Source organism: Sphaerodactylus townsendi, linkage group LG03, assembly GCF_021028975.2.
Source record: "Sphaerodactylus townsendi isolate TG3544 linkage group LG03, MPM_Stown_v2.3, whole genome shotgun sequence".
NCBI lineage: Eukaryota > Metazoa > Chordata > Lepidosauria > Squamata > Sphaerodactylidae > Sphaerodactylus > Sphaerodactylus townsendi.
The window spans coordinates 116,469,334-116,478,723 of record NC_059427.1 but is presented as its reverse complement, the minus strand read 5'-3'; the positions used below and the strand labels follow the sequence as shown (position 1 = coordinate 116,478,723).

At 42.7% G+C, this 9,390-nt stretch overlaps 2 non-coding genes across 2 annotated transcripts; both read right to left on the bottom strand.

Moving 5' to 3' along the window:
• Positions 1-2,121: 2,121 nt before the first annotated feature.
• On the bottom strand, positions 2,122-2,193 carry TRNAQ-UUG. The gene has a single exon. It is a non-coding gene; the product is annotated as a tRNA-Gln (tRNA).
• Positions 2,194-2,463: 270 nt separating this feature from the next.
• TRNAQ-CUG lies at positions 2,464-2,535 on the bottom strand. The gene has a single exon. It is a non-coding gene; the product is annotated as a tRNA-Gln (tRNA).
• Positions 2,536-9,390: the final 6,855 nt, after the last annotated feature.

The following is a 9,390-nucleotide window of genomic DNA, read 5'->3' as shown; positions in this document are numbered from 1 at the left end:
TCAATAGAAGTCGGTTTCAAGTAGCCCGCTCAAGGTCGACTCAGCATTCCATTCTTCGAAGTTGGTAAAATGAGTACCTAGCATGCTGGAGGTAAAATATAGACAACTGGAGAAGACAGTGGCAAACCACCCCTAGTAAATGTGATGTGAGGTCATCCCATGGGTCAGCAATGATCCAGTACTTGCACAGTACTTGCCTTTACTTTTAATGGCTCTGCGATTAGTGGACTGCCTCAAATTACCTAATGGTAGAACAGAATCTAAAACCAATTGTTGGTTACATCCAGGTCAAACACAGTGAGCAAAGGACACATATAAATATCTTCCTTCCAGAAAAGCTGAAAGTCAAAGTGAAAGCTCTTTGATATTTGGGGGATTCTAAGGCATGAAGATATTCTGCTGGGACAATTTTTTTGCTGTGGAATAAATAAATGAAAAAAAATAATGAGGGATTGAAATTAATTGTGATTTTTTGTGTGTGGGAGATCTTATTAGAACATGCCTACACAGTCCAAAAACCACACAACACCCCAATCAAGGTTGTCTTCTGAAGAAAAAACTTTGGACTCTTCATTGAGAAGGAGAATTCCTTCCTTTTCCAATCCCAGCCAACTCAGCATTATATATTATATTAAAATAATTTTAAATTACTTTGATTAAAGCACAATTTGATTAATCAAGATTTTATTGATTAATCAAATAAATGTAGCAGTTCCAATTAAAATGAAATACTTTTTTTTTAAAAAAAAAAGACGATTTGTGCTTTGTTAAACGTTTTGTAAAGTTATTTTGAGCTATTAAAAATTAACCTGAGCCTTCCGGGGGAGGGCGGTATAAAAATCCAATAATTAATTGATTGCTTAATTAATTAATTAAACCTCAATAAATGCTTTGAAAGCCTCATGCTTCTGTGTAATGTAACAAACTTTTAGTGGAATATACGGTAGCCATATTTCCAAAAGAGGTTGTAAATGCTCCACACCTGAATGGCCAGTTCTGCGTTAGGCAGCATGTTTCCAGGGAAGTGCATATTTGAGAATGTCCACTAGAGGGAGCAGCTTCATGGGTAGAAGGAATACATAGATTTGCACATATGCCATTCTTGTCATGATGCGCTTGTTATTCAAGATCGATGAACCGAGGTGAATTCTGTTAAACAGCGCACTTGCCTTTTGCAAGCTCCACTAATGAAGATTTTTCCTGAAAACTGCATTTTCTTGAAAGCCCTCAATAACATTTTTAAACGTCATGGTGATTTTTAAAAGGATCTGCTATAGAGATACCTTTTTAAAAATCTTCCCATCGCCCTTCTATGTGAGGACTATTACATATTTTATAATGCAATCCTGTGCAGAGTCACTCTAGTCTAAGCCCGTTCACTGATTTCACTGACTGGGAAAAAAAACTGCATAAGACTGCTCTGTAAAGCTTTCAAAACCAGTTTAAATGTTCATAAAGGTTTTTTTTTTTAAGCATTGGGAATAAATCTGAAATTGGAACGTTGGGTCTCAACGTGTGGTATTCCCTCCCAGAGAGGCATCCCAGAGAGTGACGTGAGTCTAGCCGAGGAAATGGCGCCTGGCTGGTTGACACAGAGACTCTGACACAGAGCAGACACTTAACGCTTCACATCACATTTGGGCAGCTGATAATCTCTTTACTCCCGGTCGTGAACTCGTTGTTTATTCAACGAAAACCCTGGGAGATTTTGGTCCCCAGCAATTCCCCTTTCAAATAATTTGCGCGGAGCCTGCGCCGATCCTGTGCATTTGGACGAATTCGTTAGTGATTGTGCCGATGCTATTCTATATGCCCGCCCGCTCCCTGTGCGCGACGTCGGATCTACTTAGTCGCTATGGTTTTGTTAGTTTTCACGATTTTAAATAAAGAAATGTGAAAAGCATGTCCTGGTTGAACTTGGACTGACCGGTTTTTATTGTCTGCAGAAAAGTGTGGGTTGAGAGTGCTGCTGTAATCATACATTTTTAAACTGGCGGCTGGAGAGTATTTTTAAATCTTGCAAGAGGGCTTGTGCAATTCCAAAAAAATAGAATGCACATCCTCTGTAACAACTCATAAAGAAAAAGCAAAGATTGTGGCAAAATTACTTCCCTGAATTTCAGGTTCTACCGAGATTTGAACTCGGATCGCTGGATTCAAAGTCCAGAGTGCTAACCATTACACCATAGAACCATCGGTCAGCCCTTGTGCTTGAAAGGATGCCTATTAGCACGTTTTCCGATATTCGTAAACCTAGACATGCATACTTCTTACGCTGAGCTTTTGCCTTAATAATAATGTACAAGTACAACAATTACATTACTAATGACTATTCTTTGACGTTGATACGTTTTGCTGTGGACCTAGCCCGGAACAAGTTACTAAACTAGACGTACTAGTTTATATAGATAAACTGTTCCCTACATAGTGTAAGTACAATTTTCGGGAAAATAAAGTATTTCCAGGTTCCACCGAGATTTGAACTCGGATCGCTGGATTCAGAGTCCAGAGTGCTAGCCATTACACCATGGAACCAACCATTGCAGTTCTGCCGTTCTATCTTCCTTATGCAAAAGACGTCCAGCCTTCTACTAAGTGTGACCTTGCGAAGGATAAATTCAGTTTATTATAAATGGTAATCTCAACACCTGTGATTGAAAGAGGTTGCCTCACGGCAAGGATTAGCTAAACGATAAATCAATCCTGAGGAACAAAAGGCAGCTAAAAGACAAATGTTAAGAGCAGGTGAAATGCCACGCCGCTCTCGTCCACTTCCCCTTCTTCTGTTTGCATCCGAGTCAAAATCATGTTAGCAAACAGCGGAAGGACCTTGTGTAGCTCGGCTCCGTGAAGTGCAAAATGCAGAATCTCGCGGCTGTGCTGCAATCGGAGCTCCGGCCATGTTGAGTTTGGTGCAGCTGGGAATAAGCGGCGGCCGTTTGCCAAAACTGCAGCAAAAACGTTCCGCCAAGAGAGCGGCGGACCAGACGCAAACAAGGAAGGCATCTTGCTGGTGGCGTTAATGCGTCTTTGTCGCTTTAATACTAAAAGGGAGTTTGGCAGATAGACGAGCAATGTTTATAATTTATAAGGGAATAACGCTGCAAAACTCTGCCCACTGCCTGAAGAGAAAGGTTGCGCAGACGTCGGCCCCGCTTTGCTCAAGGAGGATCGGAATCTCCTCCAGGGTGTTAGTAAAAGCACCACAGGTCAAGGAGAAAAATGTTCCCATGAGGGGGGCTGCTGACAGTCCCCACCCAGGCTGGCTGAAACAAACCCCATTTGGGAAGGCTTCACCTCCCCAGCAACAAGATGAGTCACACTCTGGATCCCAGAATGAGACCTCCCCAGATGGGGTTTGTCAGCACCCCCCCCCCCCATAGGAACACTTTTCTCCTTGACCTGTGGTGCTTTTGCCTGTTGTCGCTTCCCCTAACCATACCACAGCCACCCCGCCGGCTCCCTAAAGCAGGGGTCCCCTGAAGCCTTCTGACCGGGGGGCCAAATGTCGCCCCCTGAAGGCGACTATCCGACCCTTGAGGCATGGTGGTGATGGCTTTCCATTCGTATGTGCAGTGGGGGCTCGAGGGAGAGGAAGAACTATTCGCAACGGCTAATGATTGCAGTTACATGCTTTCGATATCCATGGAATTTTCTGACCCAGAGTTGGAAACCTTACATGTGGCAACACCTGCTCTGCCCTTCCCTTTCAGCTACTCCATGTGTTGCTCTCCAGGCTTCCTGTTCCTTCTCCCTCCCATTGGCATCAGCCAGGCTGGCCGGAATGCGGCTGCGGCTGGCTGCTAGGGAGGAAAGAACCCAGGAAGATACCTGATCCTGGGTTAGATGGAATGCTTCATTGGGAAAGTTCTGCTTTTTTTTACAGGGGAAGGTATTCCACAGCCTCTAATGTTTGGAAACTACCTTGTACTTGACTTTCTGCAGTCTTTGTTTTAAAAATGAACCGCTGACCAGAAAGGCTGAAAGGTGAAATCAAACATTTTACAATCATTTGTGCATAGGAATTCATAGTTTTTTTCAGTCCGGCCCTCCAACAGTCTGAGGGACAGTGAACTGGCCCCCTGTTTAAAAAGTTTGGGGACCCCTGCCCTAAAGTATCCCTCAAATTTTGTTCGCTTCCACCTGGGTCTTTCTCTGGAGTCCTTTGGAGTATATAGAACAGAACATTGTGACAGCAAAACTGGTACTTCTGGAGACGAGAAAATGCTTTACTCCACAGTGTTTTCTGCACAACCCAAATATAATGGGCAGAGGAAGCGCTTGATCTCGTTTTGGGGAAGATCTTCACACTGAGATTTTCCCAAAACAGGTTCAGCCCTTTGTATTTCCCTCAACCCAGGTTTTACAAAAATCACTACACCAGCAGTCTTTTTGGAAAAACCAAAGGAGCCACAGCAACCTGGACCATTCGCAATTGCTGCAATTGCTTCCTGGAGGGGTGAAATCTCCAGTGCGAAGGTGAACAGGGGAAACCAGGTTCATTAATAATGTGTTACATGTGTGCAGAAACCAATGTTTTCCAAACCCTGTAGAGCTTGCCACCAAATGCTTCATTAGTAAAACTGTTAATCACTGGGCAGTTTGGCTCGCTGCTACCTCTGGTCATGTTCTGTACTGGTTAGGGTATGTCTGTAGGAGCAGAAGAATGTTTCCTTCTGCTACCAGACAATGGTGGCTGGACAGGGTTGCCAGCCTCCAGATGGGACCTGGGGATCCACAGGAATTACAACTCATCTCTAGATTACAGAAATCAGGTTCCCTGGAGAAAATGGATGCTTTGGAGCATGGATTCTACGGCATTGCGCCCCGCTGGGGTTCCTGTCCTCAGGCTTCATCCCCAAATCTCCATGAGTTTCCCAACCTGGATCTGGAAATCCTGTCCCCCAGTCCTTTGGTGGCAACTGGACTAAAGAATTAAAATAAGTTCTCCAAAACCTTTTAATCCAACAGTTTTGGAACTATTAATACATGTAGGAAGATTATTAATATGCATGGGAAGATAAGAGCAATTGGTGTTCTGTGCATTCCGAAGGGGTATTTTTCTTCCAGGACAGGACTCAAACAAACAGGACTCTTGAGTAAGCCCTAGTGAAACCTTGGCAATTAGCAGAGAGAAATTCTAGATCCATAGCTATGTAGTCTGTGTGGCAAAACCAAGAAGAAAATGTTGTCACTATAATAAATATACCCATTATATCTAAATCCAAGAATGTGTTCCACACTGATGCTAAACAGGTTTTCTTTTGGCACAGTCAGCCATGGTCCTCCAGAGCCAGTGGAAGACTGTTCTGAAATGAGTGGATGGGCCATGTCCAGATGCCGGGAGGGCTCCTTCCCCTTCCCTTGCAGGGTACCCCTCCCGCTCCCTCCCCTCCGCGAGGATGGGTGGGCCATATCCAGATGCCGGGCCCCTCCTCTCTCTTCCATGCCACCCCTCCCACTCCCCCTGCTAGGGTTGGTGGGCCTTGTCCAGATGCCGGCCCCCTCCCTCCCCTCCCTTGCATGTTTCCCTCACTCACTCACTCTCCTTCCTTTGCATGCCACCCCATATATGATTAGTAGACTTGTTTTTTCTTAGTTAATAATAATAAATATGAAAATGGGGTGTTTCATAATTATTATAAGGAATCCAAAAATGAAAAAAAAATCACAATCTAAACCAGATGGTGTAGTAGAGGCGGAGTAGTTAAAATCTGGATAATAAGGTTTGATTACCTGATTTGCCACATGCAGCCTGCTGAGTGTCCTTGGGCTAGTCACCATTCCATCAGAACTCTCAGTCTCACCTACCTCACAAGGTACCTGTTGGGGTGGGGGAAGTGAAGGCGATTGTAAGTTAGTCTCCTTTTGGTAGAGAAAAATGGGGTATAAAAACCCACTCTTCTTTTAAACAACTATAATGAAAAAACTCATGCTTTTCTGCAGTTCTTTTCTTGCTTCTTTCATCATTATCTCTGTTCATCTAACTCGTTTTTTGCTGTTTCAAAAGGCAGTCGGTATTTTTGTAATGAGGGGAAAAGAGAGAGCACCTCTGCATTTTCTTGACTAGCTGTAAGCTGTAGCCATTAGCATTGCACACATTTGTAAGGTTTTCTAATCCTGAAGGACACAGGATGACACTTTGAATTGCATATAAGCCGATATCACATACTGAAGCATGTATATGGCAGTGGTGGTGATGCTGATAATGCCGTTGATGGCAATAGGCAATGCTTCTGCTATTTTCAAATCAGCAGATACCAGGCAGTCCTTAATACATTGTGACTTCTGGAATCCATTGATAGATCACATGTGTAGGAGTAGTGTGGAGTATTATTTAGCAATGCCAGTGTCTAAGAATTGCGTTCTTGTTCTGAAAAGTGAGTGGGGGAAATTCCACGGGAAAAAATATTGCACCTTCCTTTTAAGACTAAGAATGGAAAAACAATTCCCTCCTCGAGAGGAAAACATTTGCATTTCTTGTGCCAATTAGAGGCTCATTCCGCACATGCAGAATAATGCACTTTCAAACTGCTTTCAGTGCTCTTTGAAGCTGTGCGGAAATTGGCAAAATCCACTTGCAAACAGTTGTGAAAGTGGTTTGAAAACGCATTATTTTGCGTGTGCGGAAGGGGCCAGAGTGACTATTCCTAGCTTTTTTCTTGAATACACTTACTGTTCTGTCTGGATTGAAACGTTCTGAAGCAATTTATTATTTTCAGTTGGAACTTGCTTCCCCACTCACCAGTTATTCACTGCTTTAAATAATATTTGATTTCAGTTCTTTCCTTCTGTTTCTTGCTTCCTCCTGCCACTTTTAGCTCTTTGGAGCCTTTTTAAATTTTATTTTAACACACATACACCCATCCTCAGGTCTTAGGTGCTTTTTAACCTAGTCTTTTGTATAAAGTATTTCAGTTTTGACTTGCTGATGTTACATCTCCATGTCCTTGTCCTCTATTTATAAACGGTATCCATTCCCTCATCTGTTGTATTTTGGGAAGTACAATTCATTTGGGATATGTTAGCATTTTTATTCCTTGCTGACATTTTATTGTCTGCCTTGTGTAACTCAGTCTGTGTTTTATATCTGAGTCGTATGTCTTAAGCGTCCGCAGTTTAACCCAAGTACTCCACTTATAATACATTTAAAAACATACTATCTAGTAATAAATATTATGCACAATTGTCCTCCTGCTGCCTGCCTGGATGTCTTGCATCTCTTGTGCCATCAAATGCCCATTCCTTGTCAGTATACCTATTCCTTGTGCTACTGTTCTTCATGCTAAGTGGCTGTAGTAGTGCTCTCTGTGCTGCTGTGCTTTGTCCTATCCATTGTCCCATAAGCATTAATGTTAAATAAGGATGCCTCAAATGGGTGCCTCAAATATAGGTGTCTCTTTATTGCATTTGTCTGAATGTTGACATTGTGAATGTTCTCAGTGAGTTGCGCAATTCACCTGAGTTTTGTCAAATTTAACTGGAAAACCATGAAGGGGGGAGGAATTATAGAGAGTCAATTCCTCCCCCCTTCATGGTTTTCCAGTTAAATTTTCCAGTCACATAATACTGGAATGCCCTCATAACTCTTATCATGATTTATGGATTTTTCCCTGTTTTAACTAAACTACTTTTTACTGTATAAAAAGATAATGTAGTTACCTATTTGTTGGTCGATAGAGACCAGTGGTGGAATTCAAGTAATTTAGCAACTGGTTCCGGTGGTAGGATTCAAATAATTTAACAACTGGTTGTTTACAAGCATCATTTTAACAACCAGTTCTGCTGAAGTGGTGCGAACCTGCTGAAACCTACCACTGATAGAGACCCAAGGATTATCTTGGCAGTGGCCAAAAATCTCTTCACCAAATTTTCCTTAAAGCAATAATGGCTCCCTATTTGCTGCTCAAGATCATTAGATCAAAGATTGAAAGAAGTAAAGAAGAGGGGGAGTTTCCACTGAAACCAGTGGGAAATGACAAAATATAATTGTGAAAATGAAAGAACAATAATGAAAGAATAATAAAAACAACAACCTAATAACAAAACAGTTACTTTTAGAATTAATAATGAAAACAAGGATCTTAATAAAAGACATAGCTGAAACAAGACTTTTATTCATGATACTTCCTGATAGGGCTGTTGTATCTGAAATAAGAATGTAAGGGAAGCAGAATCTGCATCTTATGTGCATTACTTTTTTTTCCTCTTCACAATTTTGTGTAAAACTGTGGATGTACTCCTGGATGGAAAATATTCATTTTTGAAGTTAACTTACATCTGTTCCAAATTTAAGCTGGTGAACCAAGGGGGAAATGGAGGCAGTGGAGTCAGGGAATACTTTGAGGACTTGTTCCTCCCCTCCTTCTTCTCTATGATAGGGAAGGGAGAACACACAGACCTCTAATGTGCACTAATTGGCACAGACCTCTGAAAACCCTGCAGCAAACAAACTTAGGCCCCTTTTGCACATGCAGAATAACGCACTTTCAATCCACTTTCACAATTGTTTGCAAGTGGATTTTGTGGTTCCACACAGTAAAATCCAGATGCAAAGTGGATTGAAAGTGCATTATTCTGCATGTGCGGAAGGGGTCTCAGAAGCAGCCATCTCTCTGTTCAGCTCCCTCTTCTCATCTGCATACACACATAACACTTTAACACAGCTTGCACTAATCCCAGGTTCTTTTCCACTTTATCTAAAACTTTTCTGAATCACAATGAAAGATCCCTCATCATCTTGCTATAAATCAGCACTGGGCCGAAGATCACTGAAGCGTGACCGGCAGCCCCACCCCCCCACCCCCAATTAAAAGTAATTCTCTGTCCCTTCGTCAATGCTGCTGAAACCACTTCCTTATTCTCTTCTTTAAAGCTGCTGTAGCAGCTTCTCTTCTCTTTTTCTTTCATGCAATGGAAAAAGAAGTGCACCCATGCACTATTTCTCTGCATGGGAAATTACAACACCAGCATTTCCCCATCTGCCCCTCCTTCCTCAGACATGCACTCTTGCTCTGGATGGGCAAAGAGCAGAGACGTAGCAAGGGGGAAAAGCTCCCGGTGCGTCCTCCACTTCTGCCACGCCCCTGGAACGCCCATGCCACACCCCCACAGGGACGAATGCCCAGTGTGTCGTGCACCCCCCGTTCCCTTGGAGCTACGCCTCTGGCAAAGAGTGTCCCATTGATGCTTTGTCCTTGTATCAAAGCTCCTATTTGCCTCTTCTAGGGAAACCATGAAGAAGGAACTGTACACTTTCCCTACTTTTGGAAGTTTCCCATTTTTGGAAGTTACAGTTTGGGATGATGATGGCAGTTTGCTTTGGGAAAACAACAGGTGAAAGGTTTTCACACCTGAGCCCTGAGCACCTGCTCTGAAAGGTAACTTTCT